Source organism: Camelus ferus, chromosome 5, assembly GCF_009834535.1.
Source record: "Camelus ferus isolate YT-003-E chromosome 5, BCGSAC_Cfer_1.0, whole genome shotgun sequence".
NCBI classification, from domain to species: domain Eukaryota; kingdom Metazoa; phylum Chordata; class Mammalia; order Artiodactyla; family Camelidae; genus Camelus; species Camelus ferus.
This window is the reverse complement of record NC_045700.1, coordinates 94133552-94152039: the sequence shown is the minus strand read 5'-3', so window position 1 is coordinate 94152039 and position 18488 is coordinate 94133552.

Here is an 18488-nt window from a genome sequence, read left to right as displayed (position 1 = left end):
GGATGAATTCAGCTGTTCCCAAGGCAGTTCCCTGTCCCGGGTCATGAGGACCCGACAGACCAGCCTAAGTCCCCGCCCTGGAGAAGTGTGAGTCTCACCAGGACGCGGGAATTCCCAGGTGGGTCCCCGTGATCGCAGACCAGGCAGGCCCGGGGCTGGCGTGTGACCCGCGGGCACCACCGCTCTGCAGCCCTCACCACGTGATGAAGGCATGAACTCCACGTGTCCTCCCCCCGGGCAACGTATGCCGGGTCGGGGCCGTCAGCAGTGCTGGTGGCGTTTCTGCTCATTGAGAAAGTGACACGGAGAAGCCTGTCCCAAGGAGGCTGTTTGGTTCTCTCCTTGGTGGAGTTTGCTGGAAAGCCGCCAACAGAGAGCCCTGCGGGCAGCCGTGCAGGCCGCGTCATTCAGCTTTGTCAGACGCGGCACATAAAGAATGAAGGGAAGAGAGGGAGGGAGGGAGGGAGGGAGACATAGGACCACAGTCCAAATAGGTTTCTTAAAGAAATACTAATTTAGTAAAACAAACCCTAAATTAGTTCAATCAGCTTTTTACATGTAAATGTTGGGCACTCGCCCCAAGACAGTGACTTGAGCCTGTGCCCTAAGCCCCTTCCACCACTAACTCTCAGTGAAGCTGCAGGAGAGACAGCAGGAGACCGTGATTCTGTGCCAGTGGTTGGAGGGCGGGCGTCCTCCACAGGCCGGGGGCTCTGAGGACAATCCAGTGCTGTACAGGCTGGGCCAGATGGGGACAAGGGTCCACCCTCCACTGAGAGGGCGGGGAGGGCAGACCCAGACCAGGCCCATAAATCGCAGGACATCACACGCAGACATGCACAGGACAAAGCCACAAAATAAAAGAAACTCAAAAGATCTTCAAAAGCAGACACTGTACCGGCCAAAGCCTCAGCTTCCCCTACCACAGAAACCAATGACAAATGTGTGACAAGTTTATCCTCGGAATAAACTGCGGAATTTTGAGCAGGAAGGGGAGGCCAAGGCAAGAGTGTGCACCTGGAAATTTTCGATCTGCTGCTGGGAGCTGAGGGGGAGACTCAGAGCAGCTGTGAGGCTTGGGAAAGCTGCGTCCGCGGAAGTGAAGCTGTGGGGAAGGGGTCATCGGTGGCCAAGCCAACTAATGCGGGTTTTGGTACTGAGAAGTGGGTTGTCACTGTAACAGATGCCTGAAAATATGGACGCAGTTTTGGAACGGGGTGGTGGGTAGAGGCTGGAGGAGCGTTGAGGTTCCTGCTGAAAACCACCTGCATTGCCGGGAAGAGACTGTTAGTAGGAATACGGGTGTTAAAGGCCATTTAGTGAGGTCTCGGGTGGAAATGAAACTTGTTACTGGTAACTGGGGGAAAGGTGATCCTCGTCACAAAGAGGCAAAGAACTTGGCCGAACTGCGTTCTAGAGCTGTGTGGAAGGTAGAACTTGCAAGTGATGAAACTGGATGCTTAACTGAGGAGATCTTGAAGGTGTGTTGAAGGAACAGCTTGGTTCCTCCTGGGGTATACAGTCAAAATTGAGAGGAGAGAGATGAATCCTTGAAGAAGGCATTGTGATGGAAAGAAAAAGCCAGAATCGAAGATTTGGAAAATTCTCAGCCTACCAATATTGCGAAAAGATGGGAACACTTGTTTTGAAGAGAACGCTGAGGGCGTGGCTGAATGACCATTTGATAAGGAGATTCACGCAGGTGGGAACAACACACTGACTCAGCCACCACAGCAGAAGCAGGAAGAGAGATTGGAGTTGACCAGCAGAAGCACTGCCAGTCGGGCTGTAAGGGATGGAGACAGGACATGGTGAAGGCAGGCTGTTGGACTTAGGTTCTGTGGGACGAGGTCACAGAGATATCAGGCTATGAGCACGTGCTATTCCTCAGGTAAAGGGGAAACGGCCCTGAGGGCCATAAAGAGGTCATCTGGGCCACCACCAGAAGGCCAAAGGCAGTAGGAGTGGGACTCAGGCCCAGCAGAACCATGTGGGCAAGACCGCTGTCCCAGAAGGTCTGGAAGGTGGGGCACTGAATCAAAGAAACATAGTCTCAAGCCTTAAGCTCTAATAGAACTCACCCTGCTAGGTTCTGGACTTGCCTGGGACCCGTCCCCCTTCCTTCTTTCCCATCTCTTCCTCTGGAGAAGGGATGTCTGTTCTATGCCTGTGCCAACATTGTGTTTTGGAAGCCCGTCCCTCGTCTGGTTTCACGGGTTTCCAGCTGGAGAAGAGCTTTGCCTTAGGATGAGTAGTGCTTCTGCTCTCACCCACTTCTGCTTTAGATGAAATTTAAATTAGGCTGTGGGCTCTAGATTTCAGAAGTGATGCTGGAACAAGTGAAGACTTTTGAGGCTGTTGAGAGGGAATGAATGTGTTTGCATGTGAAAAGGACATGAGCTGGGGAAGCTGGGGCAGAATGCGATGGAGTGAATGCTGGTTTCCCACCCCCTCCTCAATTCATATATTGGAGCCCAAACCTTCAGTGTGACTGTATTTGGAGACAGAACCTGCACGGAGGTGATAAAGGTCAAATGAGATCATAAGGCTGGGGCCCTAATTCACTAGGGCTGGTGCTTTTAAAAGAAGAAGAAGGGACAGCAGAGCCCCCCCCCCCATGTGAGGATACAGCAAGAAGGCGGCCGTCTGCAAGCCGGGAAGGAGCCCTCACCTGGAACAGAAGCAGTGGCACCTTGATCTTGGACTCCAGCCTCCAGGACTGTGAGAACGTAAATGTCTGTTACTTAAGGCCCCCGGTCTGTGGTGTTTGAGGTGGGGGACAGAGCCCACTACCAGAGTGCTACCTAAGCTCCAGGGACTCATGCTGGAGACCCACGGAAAGACAAGGACACATGCAAAACGTGAAAGAGCCAGCGAGAGCCAACCCCGCTTAATACGACCGCCGGAAGGGACGCTTCCTGCACTTGGTGGAAAAGCTCAGTGCCTGGACAGGTGGCTGCTCCAGGAGGAGAGCAGGCACACGCCCAGGGGCCACAGGAGCCTGGAGCTCAGCAGTCTCGGGTCCCGGAGGCCTCAGCCATGCCCACCCCAAGGGACAGCGGCACGGCCCAGAGAAGGCCGATGGCATGGAGCAGCCAGCCAGACCCATCAGAGCCCGTCCTCGGAAAGTCCCCAAACTCTACAGGGACGAGGGACTCTCCCTGCCCTGGCAGGGTGGCCAAGGATCAGGGAAGGCCAGAAACGTGTCCCATGAAGCCACCCCATTTGCAGCCACAGTCCTGGTGGGACCTGAGTCAACTCCAGGATTGCTCTTCCTTTGCCCATTCATTTCCCCAGCAAGGACGTGTGCAGGCTTTGTTCTATGCTGTCTTAGTCTGTTCTGGCTCTTACAACAAAAATGCCATAAACTGATGACTTAGAAACCATAGAAATGTCTTTCTTACAGTTCTGGAGGCTGGATGTCCAAGGTCAAGGCCCCAGCAGAGTCAACGCCTGGTGAGGTCCTGCCTCCTCGTTCAAGGATGGCCACCTCCTCCCTGTGTCCTCACATGGTGGCAGGAACAAGGGAGCTCTCTGGGTCTCTTTTCTGAGGGCACTAATCCCATTCATGGGGACTCTGCCCTCATGACTTAATCACTGCCCAAAGGCCCCATCTCCTAACCCATCACAGTGGAGATTAGGTTTCAATGTATGAATCTAAGGTGGTGTCGGAGTGGGGGACACAAACATTCAGTCTATAGCATTTGCCCTGGAGTTTCCGCAGATAACACAGCAGACCAGCTCCCTTCCAACACAGCATTCAATCCTTCGGGGGAAGCAGACAACAGTCAAGGGAACAAAGACATAGCGCCCTGTCTCAGAGGGGCCAAGAGTGAGGTGTGTCCAGATGTTGCTGACCTGCATCCTTGAACCCCTTAATCGGTAGAAATTGATATGAGGCCAGACAAGAAATTCACGCAGGGCTTTACTGGGACCCATGCTGCAGCACCAGGGAGTGAGCACAAGTAACAGATGCCTTTGCTCACTGCCCTGGGGCGAGGGCAAGCTGGTCCCTGAAATGGGGTGAGGGTGGGGGCGGGTCCGTGGATCTGGAGGGGTCTGCCTGCCCCTTGGTGGTGCTGTGTGCAGGGCTCACGCCCAGTTCCCGCTTTTGCTTTGCTCCCAGCACCTCTGAAGTGGCAGTTGGGTTTTGTGGCTTTTTGTATCTTGTTCATAATTTGCCCCAGCTGTGCATGCACAGTTATTTTCAGTCCCTTAGTTTCTTTGTGTTCTGTTGCTCGAGGAGACATTTGTCCAGGTGCACGCACTGCAGCACAGGGTCCCGGGTCCCAGCCTGTCTCAGTGGCACATGCATATGTGGGTATATGACATTTCTATCATAGGTATACAGCTCATTTCTTAATGCATCAGTCCCCGTGAAATTGTGCTGTCTTCATAAAGTTTAAAGTTAAAAGGGGAGGGACAGGGAGACACATGAGCCATGTTCTCCAACTGGATGGACCCTCCTTCCAGAACAGATGGCCCTTCCTCCTGCCAACCAACCAACTCATGACCGTTGGGTGACTGCCTGAGGTGCCTGGTCCCCCTGGTGACACCCAGCCATGCAGCCACCTGCTTAGCCGCTTAGCAAGACTTCACTCTTCCTTCCTTGGAAAAAAAATGGCGGGTGATAATCTGCCCAGACACCTGACACACATGGAGTTGCTTCAATTTCATTTCCAGCATGTCCCAATGTGTCAAATCCATTTGCCTTGTTATTCCTGGAACACACGCTGTCCCTGGCAAACCCGAGTGATGCCTTTATCAGGCTTAAGTGTCTATGAGGGCCCAAGGAATCACCCATTAATGCTGTTTTAGTAGGCACAGAAATGCAGTTGCTAAATCTCTTTGTGGCTTTCCTGATTATATTTTTTCTTTATATGTACAATCATTCGTCTGCCAGTGTCAGCTGTGAAGGGGGCTCGCACTGCAGTTGCTGTGAAAAAGCAGTAATGAGGCTGGAAGACTCATTTCCAGCTTCTCCGCACAGAAGCCTGTTTGACACCAATCGGCTCTCACCTGAATGCCGTACCCCATCTTTTCAAATCATCTCCTCTCCCATTTCCTCGGTCGATGGTACACCTCTGTGACACGGGCAGGCTAGACTGTATTTTGACTTTTTTCCACAAGGAACGGTTTTTCTGCACTTCCCTTGGCAGGTCAGAGGCAGCCCTGGCTTCAGTGTCGAGTCCGGGCTCTCCCCCCACAACAATGGATAACCTGGTAAGACCTCTCCTTTCTGGCCTCGCCGAACCCCGTCCCTGTGGCCACCATTCATCTTGCCACGGCTCACGCAGCACCTGCAAGGGCCACTTTGCCCACCGGTGTGGCCCCCTTCCTTTTCATACGCACGGTGCTTGCCGAAGGCCCCCTGTCCTGCCAGCGCGCCCTTAAGGTGGAGCGCGCCACGAGGACTCCCGGGGACACCGACTGGAGAAGAGCAGGCTGGGCTCGCTGGCGCCTCCCCTCCAGCCGGCGCAGGCGGAGCGCCGTGCGGGGCAGTGACTTTTCTTGCATCAGAGGTGGCGACTGAGCTTGGGACAGAACAGAGGGCTGGCTGGACGCGTCAGCCATCCCTGCTGCTCAGGGGACGGTGGAGGTGTCCAGAGGGCCACGCACGAGACACCCGCTCAGGGCGCCCTGCCAAGCCCAGGGCGCGCTCCTGACTCCCTGAGCTCGCGCGGCCCGGGGTCACCGTGGGGGCCTCGCCGCGCTGGTGCTCACTGCCGCTGCGCTCTGTTAATTGCATTAAGCCTCTTTCTGAAGCGGTGCTGGCAGGCGGGGCTGCCCGGGGGGGTGGGGGGTGGACGGGGTCTATTTTCCCAGGTGCTGGGTGGGGGCCAAGCCAAGGGAAGTGAAATAGGATCCCCGCAAGTGTGGCACTCCCCCGAAGTAACCCTGCCCTTCGCGCCAGAGGACCCCCGTCGGCAGAGCTGCGCTTGCATTTCAGCACATCTTGCTTCAATTCAGTGCTTTTTGCATAAAATTCCAAGCAGAAAAATAAAACGGAGATGTAATGATTTTGATGGGAAATTACTGCTCTCCAACATAAAACATATTAAGTGTCATTAAATTTTATGGATTATAATTCCCTAGTGGACAGCATACTAGCCCCGTCTTCAGAAAACGGTAATTTAGTGAATTCAGATCCACGTGATTTATCTAGAAGCTCTGAAGTGGGACCAAAATGCCTTTGCTGGCGTCTACTGCAGGTACGATGAAGCCTGAGGTGTTAGTTTAAAGCTAATTAATTACTGTCAGCCTCTGTGTTCACTGGTTCCATGTCTGCAAATTCACTTTCTTGCTAAAATGTGTTTGTAAGACCCACGTCAGGACACAAGGCGCTTGGTCATCTGTGCACGTGTGCAGAGCAGCAAAAAATGGGAGTGTGCAAAGCACGTGCACCCAGCTGCGGCCACACGAGGTGACACCCTGGTTTTTGTTTCAACTCATGCTATAAACAAGTGGCCTTCAGGCAGCCTGTCCAGGGCCATGGTTTTTGCATTTGTGTGCTCTTTGTGGGTGATTTTGCTAAGCTGGACACCAAGCATAGCGCTGTCTAGTGTTCCTAAGGACATGAAGCTGTGACGTGCGTGATGGAGGAAATCTGTGGGTTAGCTGAGCTGCTTTCAGCCCCGAGCTCCAGCGCTCTTGGCTGGGAGCGCGATGTCAACGCGTGAGAAGTGCAGCACATGAGGGAACGGCAGAGGAGACTCACCAACCTGCACGCGAGGCCGCGCTGGAAGGTGCCAAAGGCACCTGTCAAGGGCACACTGAAGCAGCGAGGAAGATGGGGAAGCAGCTCAATTTGGGGATTTGTGACGCTACGACCGATTATTTTAGATGTAAAGGCAAAGGCACTACTGTGAGCCTAAAAGCCAGAGAACTTTTTGCCACGTTCCCCAGAGTCATGCAAATGTTAAGCCCTTTTCAGCTAGTGTTCTATTATAAAGAAATACTGCATGTAATTAGTTATCTGCATAGAATATAAAACAAGATGTCTTTAAACAGAAATGCACTTATAACAAGTTTACGATGTACTCACCAGCTGACGAAGTGCTGTGACCAGAGGCTCACAGGAACCTAGTCCTGCAGGTCCTCTGGGAGCAATGGCTCAGTGTTCACTAATTCAGTTTTGTGGTAACTTTACCAAAATAACTAGTGTGACTAATGAGAATGAACTGCAGTTGTATCAATTATAAAAGTTATACATGAAGAAAACAAAATATAAAATCAGTAAAGAAAACTTAATCGGCCACCTCATGTCCTAGACACGAGGAGAGGTAAATTCTGGTTTGTGCCCTTTCGGCCTTTCTTCAAGCTGTCAGCACTCGCGTTTGCACTCCACAGCATCTGTGGTCGGCTGCCTTTTTGCAGTTGCCTGGAGAGCACTGCCTTTTTCAATAAACGTTTGCCTGCTTTTCAGCTATTCAATTCTTCATAGCTGTGTAATACTCCACCCCATGAATTTACCCTGATACTTGTATCTTATCCTGCATTGTTAGACAAGGTTTTCAGGTATGGTTGTACAGGTTGCTCACTGCACAACGGCCCCCAACAGAAGGGCACTTGAGAGAATTCAGCTCACACTTAAGCGGCCAAGTCATGCATCCTGACTGGGGCTGTGTGTCCTTGGAGGAGAGGTGCTTGTTGGGCCATGGGCTGAAGGCTGGCAACTCAGAAGGCACACTTTTCCCATTCCCTCCAGGACACCGGACAGGACAGAGGAGGCCCTGGTTGGACATCCGTGTTGTTTCCAGTTTTGGGCTTGCACAGACAGTGAGGCTGTGAACTGCTCTGCTCGCTACTCCTCCTGGGTCAAGTCACTGTTAATTACTGACCAATTTCGAGAAGCTAGGTAACTGGGTTAAATGAAACTATTAATTTAGAAGGGACCATTTCAGGAGATAGAATAATTCAAATGAGCATAGGCTCACACAAATTCTAATTTCAGGAAAAGTTCTTACCCAGGAATTTGAGTAGAGCTGGATTTTGATGGGTGGAAGATGTGAAAGCCCTTTAAAGAGCAAACTTTTCTCAGCATCTCAGCAACTCTGACCCACCACCTAAGAAAACAGGGCTTTTATGCAAATGAGCTCATTGCAAATCATTCTCCTTTGTTTGTAAATGCTTTGTTTTTAACATTTTTTATTGATTTATAATCATTTTAAAATGTTGTCTCAAATTCCAGTGTAGAGCACAATTTTTCAGTTATACATGAACATATATATATTCATTGTCACATTTTTTTCTCTGTGAGCTACCATAAGGTCTTGTGTCTATTTCCCTGTGCTATACAGTATAATCTTGTTTATCTATTCTACAATTTTGAAATCCCGTCTATCCCTTCCCACCCTCCGCCCCCTTGGCAACCACTAGTTTGTATTCTATGTCTATGAGTCTATTTCTGTTTTGTATTTATGCTTTATTTTATTTTTTATTTTTTTAGATTCCACATATGAGCAATCTCATATGGTATTTTTCTTTCTCTTTCTGGCTTACTTCACTTAGAATGACATTCTCCTGGAGCATCCATGTTGCTGCAAATGGCGTTATGTTGTCGGTTTTTATGGCTGAGTAGTATTCCATTGTATAAATATACCACATCTTCTTTATCCAGTCATCTGTTGATGGACATTTAGGCTGTTTCCATGTCTTGGCTATTGTAAATAGTGCTGCTATGAACATTGGGGTGCAGGTGTCATTCTGATGTAGGGTTCCTTCTGGATATATGCCCAGGAGCGGGATTCCCAGATCATTTCTTTACACTAATGATGAATCAACAGAAAAAGAAAGTAAAGAAACAATCCCCTTTAAAACAGCACCCAAAGTAATAAAATACCTAGGAATAAATCTAACCAAGGAGGTGAAAGAATTATACACAGAAAACTATAAACCACTGATGAAGGAAATTAAAGAAGACTTTAAAAAATGGAAAGATATCCCATGCTCTTGGATTGGAAGAATCAATATTGTTAAAATGGTCATGCTGCCCAAGGCAATCTACAGATTTAATGCAATCCCTATCAAATTACCCAGGATGTATTTCACAGAAGTAGAACAAATCATAATAAAATTTATATGGAACCACAAAAGACCTAGAATTGCCAAAGCATTACTGAAGAGAAAGAAAGAGGCTGGAGGAATAACTCTCCCAGACTTCAGACAATACTACAGAGCTACAGTCATCAACAGCATGGTACTGGTACAAAAACAGACATACAGACCAATGGAACAGAATAGAGAGCCCAGAAGTGAACCCACAAACTTATGGTCAACTAATCTTCGACAAAGGAGGCAAGAATATACAATGGAATAAAGACAGTCTCTTGAGCAAATGATGTTGGGAAAACTGGACAGCAGCATGTAAATCAGTGAAGCTAGAACACTCCCTTACACCATACACAAAAATCAACTCAAAATGGATCAAAGACTTAAACATAAGACAAGATACAATAAACCTCCTAGAAGAAAACATAGGCAAAACATTATCTGACATACATCTCAAAAAGGTTCTCCTAGAATAGTCTACTCAAGCAATAGAAATATTCGTAAATGTAGAGTAGTGTCAGGGTCCTCCTTACTCAACCCTGACTAGGAATAGGATTTTAAATAAGAGAAGAGAAGCTGGTGTTTGCTTAGAGCATATTTTCCCCCAAATTAATGGAAGTGCTGGGCACTGACCCCAGGACCTGGTTCATGCTACGCATGCGCTCTACCACTGAGCTACACCCTCCCCCCTGTTTAGAGCCCTTTTTATGCCAGAAACTCTGCTTTTACTTACATTTCTCAGGGACCCTCCCTGCACAGCAGCTTCTTCTGAAAAATTAGAGGATTAAATTAGCAATCCTCCAAGGTCCTTTTCTGCTTTAGGAAAATAATTCTTACATTGTGTTTGCTATATTTCAACTTTTATTTGGGGGTATCTTTAGTATCGGCACGTTAACCAGGAGAATTTCTTTATAAAAATTCTGTATCCCTGCCCGATCCAGATCCTGTGGCTCCCTGCCTTAATTCCCCACCACTGTGGGTTGTCACTGCTTCGGGGGCTTGACTGGAGAGACCCCGGCCTGTGGCCGTAACGGTCCTGTTACTCATCTGCTTCTCATCTGAAGAATTAAGCCACAACCATTTCAAACAAATAAACCAAACAGATGGGGAAATACTAAACACGCATCATGTTGTTTTTAAAAAAAACCATTTGTCTCTGAATGGCTAAAGTATATTTTCCCTGTTTTTTCCCCTCAGGCAGGAGTTTTGTCTCCTGCCAGCACCTCAGCCCTGGTAGCCAGCCCAACACCCCCCCGGCCCTCCGCTCAGAGCACCTGCCATCCCCGAGCAAGGCTGCCCGCCGCAGCCGGCGCCCCCGCGCCACCCCCACGGGCAGTGCAGCCCTGCAGGGGTCACGTCCTCGCCTCCCCGAAGCCCGTGGAAGCATCCAAATGAATGAAAGTCTAAGAGGAGGACTTCACTCCCAGGGGAAGCGTTGTCCAGGGTAGACCCCCAGCTAAGCGGAGCCGCGGGAGCTCGGTTCCCGGCGGAAGGACGGGAGTCGCCCTGCCCCGCGGGGGCTCGCCGCTGCCCCGCCCCCCAGCACGCGGGCTCCCCTGACCCTCTGCAGCGAGGTCGAGGGAGCCTGGGTCTCTGTAACAGAAAGGAACAAAGCTGACCCCGTGTCAGACCTGCTCCTTTAGCTCTAACCCTGTGCTGTTTCCTGGGCTGAGTCCTGCTGGTTCGGCACTTCCTCTAAGAGAATGTTGCCTGGAGCCTGAAGTGCCCAGGGCAGCCCGTTCTCAGGGCTCTGACCTGTAAGCGTAGAACACTTTCCCATTCACATAAACACAGAAGGTTGCAGAAGGGAAAATAACATCTGTCTGGTTGGAGGTTTATAGGGACACCACGACCTGACCTAGCTGGACAGCTGCAAGGACAAAGGATTTGGACACCAAGAAGTTTGCAACAACCAGCACACCCTGTTCCCTGTTTAACATAAAAAGAGCCTGAATTCTGACTTGGGGAAGATGGTTCTCCAGGACATTAGTCTGCCATCTTCTCAGTCTGCTGGCTTTCCCAATAAAGTCATTATTCCTTGCCCCAACACCTCATCTCCTGGTTTATTGGTCTCTCATGCGGCGAGCAGAACTAGTTTGGACTCGGTAACACCCCAAATCCCCAACAGGAGCAGCTGGGGAGGCTGGCTGTCTTGTCCAGTCCGGAGAAGGTGGGAGACGGCTGTCCTAAGTAGGACAGCGACTCGACAGGTTATTCCACAGGTGAAAGTCAGGTGGGTTACCCTGACACTGCAGATGGTGGATGGATTTTTTTTTTTTCAAAAGGGATGAGGCTCTAAGGAAGAGGGAAGTGCTACCGCAGAGGCAGCTGCACCCAGACAGGAGGGAGGTGATCACGGCCCCAGGGTGGGCAGCTCCTCCGTCGGGGGCGGCATAATCACCGGTGGAGCCTTGAGACCGTGATGAGCATCTCTCATGCTGAAACAGTGCAGAGTGGGGAGACGTAAGGGTCTCTCTCTGAGGCTCCTGGAGCAGCTGCGTCTCCTGCAGGCATCACACAGCTGAGGCCCACACTGGCCATGGCATCGCGGCTGGAGCCGGGGGCTCAGGGAGCCAGTGCTGAGAAGAGCAGACCCATGATGCTCCCTGGGCCATATCAGTGCCTGGTCTTCAGCTATCCTTGGCCTCCAGGGTCTCCATCCGGGCTCCTGGTGCATCCGCCACCACTGGGGTGTTGCTGCCATGATGGTCCTTTACCCGCAAGCTGGGAGGCCAGGCTGTTACATGGCCTCTCTAAGCCTGGATACTGAATCCATTAGCACAGAAGGCGACCTCTGCTTATCCCTTCAACTATTTCACCTCAAAATTCTATTTCTTGATTCTTTGTTTCTTCCCCTACAATCTGAAGATTCTTGCTTTGGGGACAGAAATTAGGAGTCTGAAATTCTGATCCCAGCTTTGCTATTAATTGAGTGTTCTTGGGCAATGCATTTACGTTTTCTTGGCCTCCGTTTCCTGAGTCAGAGTACTTTCCAAACATCAGTCCATGGATTGGTGCCAGTCAACAAAGCGGATTTGATGAGCCCATAGCTAAATGAAAATATTTGGGACAAGGATATTTACATGTACGTGTGATTCTAGCTGCTGCTCTGGGGGATTTCTAAGCTTTTATTTTGGTATCATAGCTTCCTGGTGGGATTTTTATGAGCGTGGAGTGGTGAACTGTTTTCATTAATGAAGTTATCATAATAAATTATTACTGTTTAAATTTTTATCTTATTCCCATCTTTATATGAGAAAATCAGAAGTTGATGATTTTTTGTGGCCAATCCTCCTTACACTGTTTATTACATGTAAGTTCTCTAAAGTCCCAGATTCCAGGAAGCAGTGGACTAAATGCTTTTTGTAACTGTTTTCATGTATAAAACTATAGAATTGTTTGACTAAAACTTCTAGGGCTCTAATATTCTTGTCTGAAGATGTTTTCAGCAATGATTTCCAAAACCTTTCTAAAATTCTCTTGATAAGTTCCTTTAAATATTAACCAAAAAATCAATTTTGTCTTTTTTGAGGAGATAGTATGCTGTCTTTTCCAAGGGAAAGGTTCAGAGTTCTCTCCTCTTTGTCCTTTGGACAAAGTCAGCCCTAGATGGATGGGTCCATTATAGTAACATCTAATGTGTGCGATACCTGTTATTTTGAACTTCTTTCTTTATGTTATTTCAGTCTTCTTATAATTAAAAAAAATCTTTTATAAAAATAAGCAGCTTTGAAACCTTTTGGAGGCAGGATAGAAGAGTTTAAAAATATATAAACATGCTAATCAAAACTTTTTTTAAATCTTGAGTAGAAAATTCATATCAAATAAGTATAAAAGGTAATGATTATATGAAAAAATAAACTTACTGGTAAACAAGAAGCGTCAAATTTACATGAGAGAAAGTTACTCTCCCCTCTCCCCCATCCCAGCCCTGTTGACAAAAATGTAGAGAGGTGCAAGTTTTCTGGCAGACAAGTTAGCAATTAATATCAAAGGCTTTAAAATGTGCATGTCTTTTGACCCTAGACTTTCGCTCCTTGGTCTTATTCCTAAAGAACATGATTAAGGATGTGTTCAAATTATTAGTAATCAAGTAATTAGTTACCCAAGGTGATGACAACATAGAAAAACGGTAACCAACCTGCCGCTGCAGCCGCTCTGCTTTGCTGGGAGGCTGTGGTCCATCCCAGGATGGGATACTCTGAGACCACTACCGACGATTTTCTCCCAGACGTTACTGTCCAGTGAATAAACAGCGTGTCCTCTGAAATCAAAGGTAAAGAAATATATGCCCAGCTAGAAAATGACCTGGAAGGGCGTTTGCAAACATGACAGCAACAGACACCCTGAGGACTAGGAACTAAAGGGACGTTTGCTTTCTTTGTCTTTGCTTGCCTTTATTTTCTGATTTTCCCCCTTGCAAGGAACCTATATGATTTGCATAATAAGTTAGAATTGTCATTTTCAAAAGTAAAAATAAATAAACAAATAAATAAAACAAACAAACACGTGCAGCCTGATTCTAAGTATATTTGATCATAAGAGAACTGCTTTTCCTATTGACTCCTTGGCACGTATGTGAACGGTAACAAATACATTGTATGCTGTTGGTAACAAATATTCTAACCGTCTCTGATGTGGTGGTGAAGTAGAGTGTCTTAGGTAAATTTCTAAGTTTTTACTGGGCTTTTTTGGCAGGGGAGGGTTACCTTAACACGAAGCACCACGCCTCTGGTGGGGGAGGTAAACTAGGGAAAGGTCAGAGCCTGGCGCAAACCTCACCAGCTCCGCGGAAGCTCCTCCAGCCACCAAAGCAGCAGCATCTCCATCCCGCCCTCTTCTCCTGCACGTTCCTGAGAGCCACCGCAAATCCTGAGCTTTTGGCCCATGTCAGCTCTGCTATGCACTGCCCCCATTCTGGAGAATTTCTCCACTTAGCGACAGACTCGCACGGAAATGCCAGTGTTGCCCATGGTTGTCACCTGTTCCTGTGAGCTCGTGGAATCATCAACTCAAACCTTTCAACGTCATTTCCTGTGCGAGTTGGAAGTCCTCTTCGGATTTTACAACTGAAATCAGCTCTTCCTTTATACATACATCACACTGAATAAAGCAGCACAAACAAAAACCAACCAAACAAAAACTACCCAAAATATTTTCACTGCTGTGAGTTGGGTGGAAAATGAGACATGGAAGAAGAAATCCCACAGTTTCCGTGCATCGACGTCCAGGTGAGCTGATCACGCTGCTCTTCTGAAGTGCTGCTCCTCCGCCCCAGACTGGCTCCAGGTCCAGCTTTCCCCGCTCGCTGGTTCTCCTCTCCTTCCTCTGAGTCATTTCCCTTTGGGCCACGCAGGGCATCCCTATCTTATGATGCTTCGGTGCCACACACGTGGCACCGCCCCATCCCAAGATCTCCCCAAGCAACAGCCGTCATTGAATATAAACTGGCCAAACCAGGCATTGTGCTTCGTTCCTTAAGCATCTAATCCTCACAATAACCCTTCAAGGAAAGTAGTTTCTTAAGAGGAATCCTGGTGCGAGCTGGGGTTTTGTTTGTTTGTTTTCACTTCATTACATGAATAACTTTATTGGCTATTTGGAAACCTGGAATTCAATTTTTAGAGCTAGAAGGAACAAATGAGCTAGAGGGGGTTTATTTTCGGCGCAGCTGTTAAAAGGTAGGACCAAGTCACATCATGATTCTGTTTTTCTCAGATGCTCTTTTCATTTCAGAAGATGAGTCCAATTATCTCTGTCTCAGTCCCAAGAAAGCAACCCCACGATTCTGTCTCAACGTAATTCAGTGAGTGGTTTTAAGCCATTTGGCTGGAGAGGGGACGATGATTTGAAAGAAGAGACAGACACGGAATCGATTAACTGTAACTTGACAAAAGTGCTGTCAAAGGGATACAGGAAGAAATGGGACATGAGAGGATGGCCACGTCCCAGGTCCCAGGTCCCAGGCGAGTCCCTGGGAAATGCCCCATCCAGTGAGGGTCCTTGGCTTCCCACAGGAAAGAACTCAAGAGCAAACCAGAGTAGAGCGAAGGTAGATTTATTCAGAGAGATGCAGTCTCCATAGACAGTGCAGGCCTTCTTACTTAGAAGGGAGAGCGGCGGCCCCAGAGCTCGGAGTTGGCCGGGAAGGTGAGACCGGCCGCCAGAGGTGTGGGGCTGTTAGTTTTTTTGGCTCCGTAACTCCACGTGCCAGCAAGGGGGAGGCCTCTTCCCACTGCTCTGGGGAAGGAGACGGGGTTCCCAGGAACTGGGCCACCACCCACTTGCTGACTTTTGTGGTCAGCCTGGAAACTGACCTGGCGCCTGTGGGGGTGCCATTAGCTGCGCGTGGTATCAGTGAGCATACGTGCAAGCTCGGGGTCTACTGGGAGTTGAGCCTTCCGCCATCTTGGCGCTAATGGCTGTGTCCTTCTTTGAATGGTTGTGCCCTTTTCCCTTCCCTCCTGTCTCAAAAGGGTGGGCCTCCCCCTCGGCCCGCAACTTTGTGAGCGAGCCCTCCAGCAGTTCCCCTCGTTAGTTTCCTGCCATTCCAGCTCCCAGCCTGGTGGGATGGGAGGAGGCAGTAGGGGCAGGAACCCGGAGAAGGGCCCCTGAGGATGAGTGGGAGGAGACGGGGTCCACGTGAAGGAAGCAGACGTCTCCCCGCCGGGAGAAGGCTCAGACGCGTTCCCCTCCCTTGGACCTCTGCCGGGGATCCCTACTGGCTGAACTCGGCTGGAGCCGGAGGGCTCAGGAGCCCAGTGGTGACCACGCAGGTGGACGAGGGCAGCAGGGATGTGCGGGGACAGAGGGAGGAGGCCCGAGTCACAGCACTCAGCTCAGGATCGAGCACACACGGACACGCACTCACACTCACAGCCCCCCCCCCCCCACGCACCTGTTGTCTTTGCTGGGTGTGTGTCCCCTCGCCTACCTCACAAACGCTAGGCATCTTTCCACGCATCTTTCCTGGAAAGCCATTTGCGGCTTCCCTCCACTTTGAGTGCCTTCCACATGCATCTGATAAAGTTCCTATGCACTGTTTGCCTTCTTGACTGCTTTCTCCCTCTAGACTTCAAGCTCCTTGAAATCGGGAACTGCGTCTTGTTTATTATTTTATCCTGGGCACCTACAAAGGAGTCTTTCATCCAGTGCTTACTGGAAAAAAAAAAAAAATATATATATATATATATAGAACAAAACACATTATGACCCTGCTTTAGGAGCTTTCCACACAAAAGCATTTTTACTTTCGGGTTTTATTCGCTTGCTCCCCCTCCCAGCACAGCCAGAACAGAGGGAGTCAGCTGTGAAATCACTGCGCGGAGCAAAGATTTGGACTAAGGGGTGGCAGACGTGTCCCCACCTGCCCCCCTCCCCTCTCAGCCCCCCGGGCTTCAGTGGACGTGGGACCAGCTCTGGCCAATGGGCTGCGGCCGGAAGGCCATGTCACTTCCAGTGACACATGAGTGTGCTGTTTCCCTTGCCGCAGCCACACAGCACCTCACGTTCCAGAAGATGCAGACACATGTCAGGAGGCTCCATCCACCTGGGCCTGGAGTGACTGTGGTCAGAACCTTCCACGGACCTTCAGCAGCCCGGCCACCCGAGCGAGAAGTAAACCTCGCTGTGTTCAGCCCCTGAGACGTCTGGATTTGTTACCACAGACCGGCCCAGCCGGACTTACACGCAGAACGCATATTCTTCTGTTACCCTAAAAGGGGAAGGGGAAAGACCCCAGCTCTTGTCGCACCCAAAAGAGAAGAAATCAGACGGGAGATGGAGCGTCGTGTCGCGAAAGATTCTAAAAGACTTGCCAGCAAAGGGAAAGCCCGCCTGCAGGAGCGGGAGGCGGGCTGACCCCCGGCAGAGAGCCGCAGTCTGCGCCCCCCCGCCCCTCACACCCTCGCGCGCAGGCGGTCTCTGGACGGACGGACAGCTCTTGCCCCTGGAGCACTGAGTCACACTCGCCTCCTTTGCACGTGTCCTTACGCGCGATGCAGGCAGAAGAACCCGTGGTGGGGTGGGCGGCCCTACACCGCAATGCTGATTACATCACAGCGAGCACTGGGTCACGTCCGGTTAGGTCCTTGTCGCCACCGCACAGTTACGGCTGTCGGGTTCTAACCAGTTTCTTGCTGGCGCTCATTTAGAGGAAGCAAAGCCCCTTTATGCTGAAGGCAGGCACACCGCCACCTTCCAGACCATCCTCCCTCTCCCCCGCCTGCCTGCCTGGGGCCCCCACTTCTCTAGCTACCTGACTCTTCTATAAAAGGGACTGTTGACTAGCTTGTCTCTGAACTTGGCTCACGACCCACCTTAAGGCAAAGCAGCCAGTGTCAGTGACCCAGGGAGGGCAATGTGTCCTAAAACCCCAAGCCCAGTCTCCAGAGTCCAGTCCAGTGATTTTGTTCACACGTCTGCTTGCTCGTTCTTTGATCTCTTGTCCCCTCCTGTCGTCTTGTTGTGGATTGGATTGTGTCCCTCTGCCTCCAGAAAAGATACATTCAAGTCTTAACCCTCATCTCTGTGAAATGTGACTTTATTCAGAAATAGAGTCTCTGCAGATACGATCAAGTTAAGATGAGGTCATACGGGGGTAGGATGGGCCATGACCCAATGACTGGTGTCCTTACAGAGAAGGGAGATTTGGACACCGAGACACAGAGGAGACACACTCACAGGGAAGAAGCCCACGGGATGACGGAGGCTGAGCCTGAAGCGATGCACTTGTAAGCCAAGGACCAGCAAGGATGCCAGTAACCATCAGGGCTGGGAAGGGACAGAACATCCTGAAGGAGCATGGCCTTGCAGCTCTTGACTGCTGACTTCCAGGCTCCAGAACTGGGAGAGAGCACATTCCTTCTATGCCACGCGGTTGGTGGTCTTCGGTACACTTTCTTCCTGTAAACTCCTTCCCACGGAGTGGAAGGTGTTACGGTCAGTGGTGGTGATAGGTCCAGGCAAAAATCACACACACACACACACACACACGCACACACACCACATACACACCCCCACCGCCACCACATACTTATCAAATAATTAATGAAAACCATGAATGCAGGGCTGTGTAACACAACATGCTATAAATATGCCCCTTTTTCCTGACTAAAGGAGCATAGCCCTGTATAGTTAACCTGAAATGAAACGATTTTGACACAAATAGCTGTCATTTGATATACTGCGTTGTGTATTAGAAAAAGAATTGTACTTTGCTGTTGGCCCAAGTCCACCGTGAAAAAGTTCAACTTATTCTAGCTTTCTTCTCTGAGGGCTCTGAAATATGTAGCAAGGTTTAAATGGAGCCTGTAGGAATAAATCCCTCATTAAGCCTCACGGATATTCATCGTGCTTATTAAAATCACACAACAATAGAACAAAGAAGCTGAAGCGATGCATGGCTCCCTTGTAGTTTTCCTCTGTGTCTTTGAGAG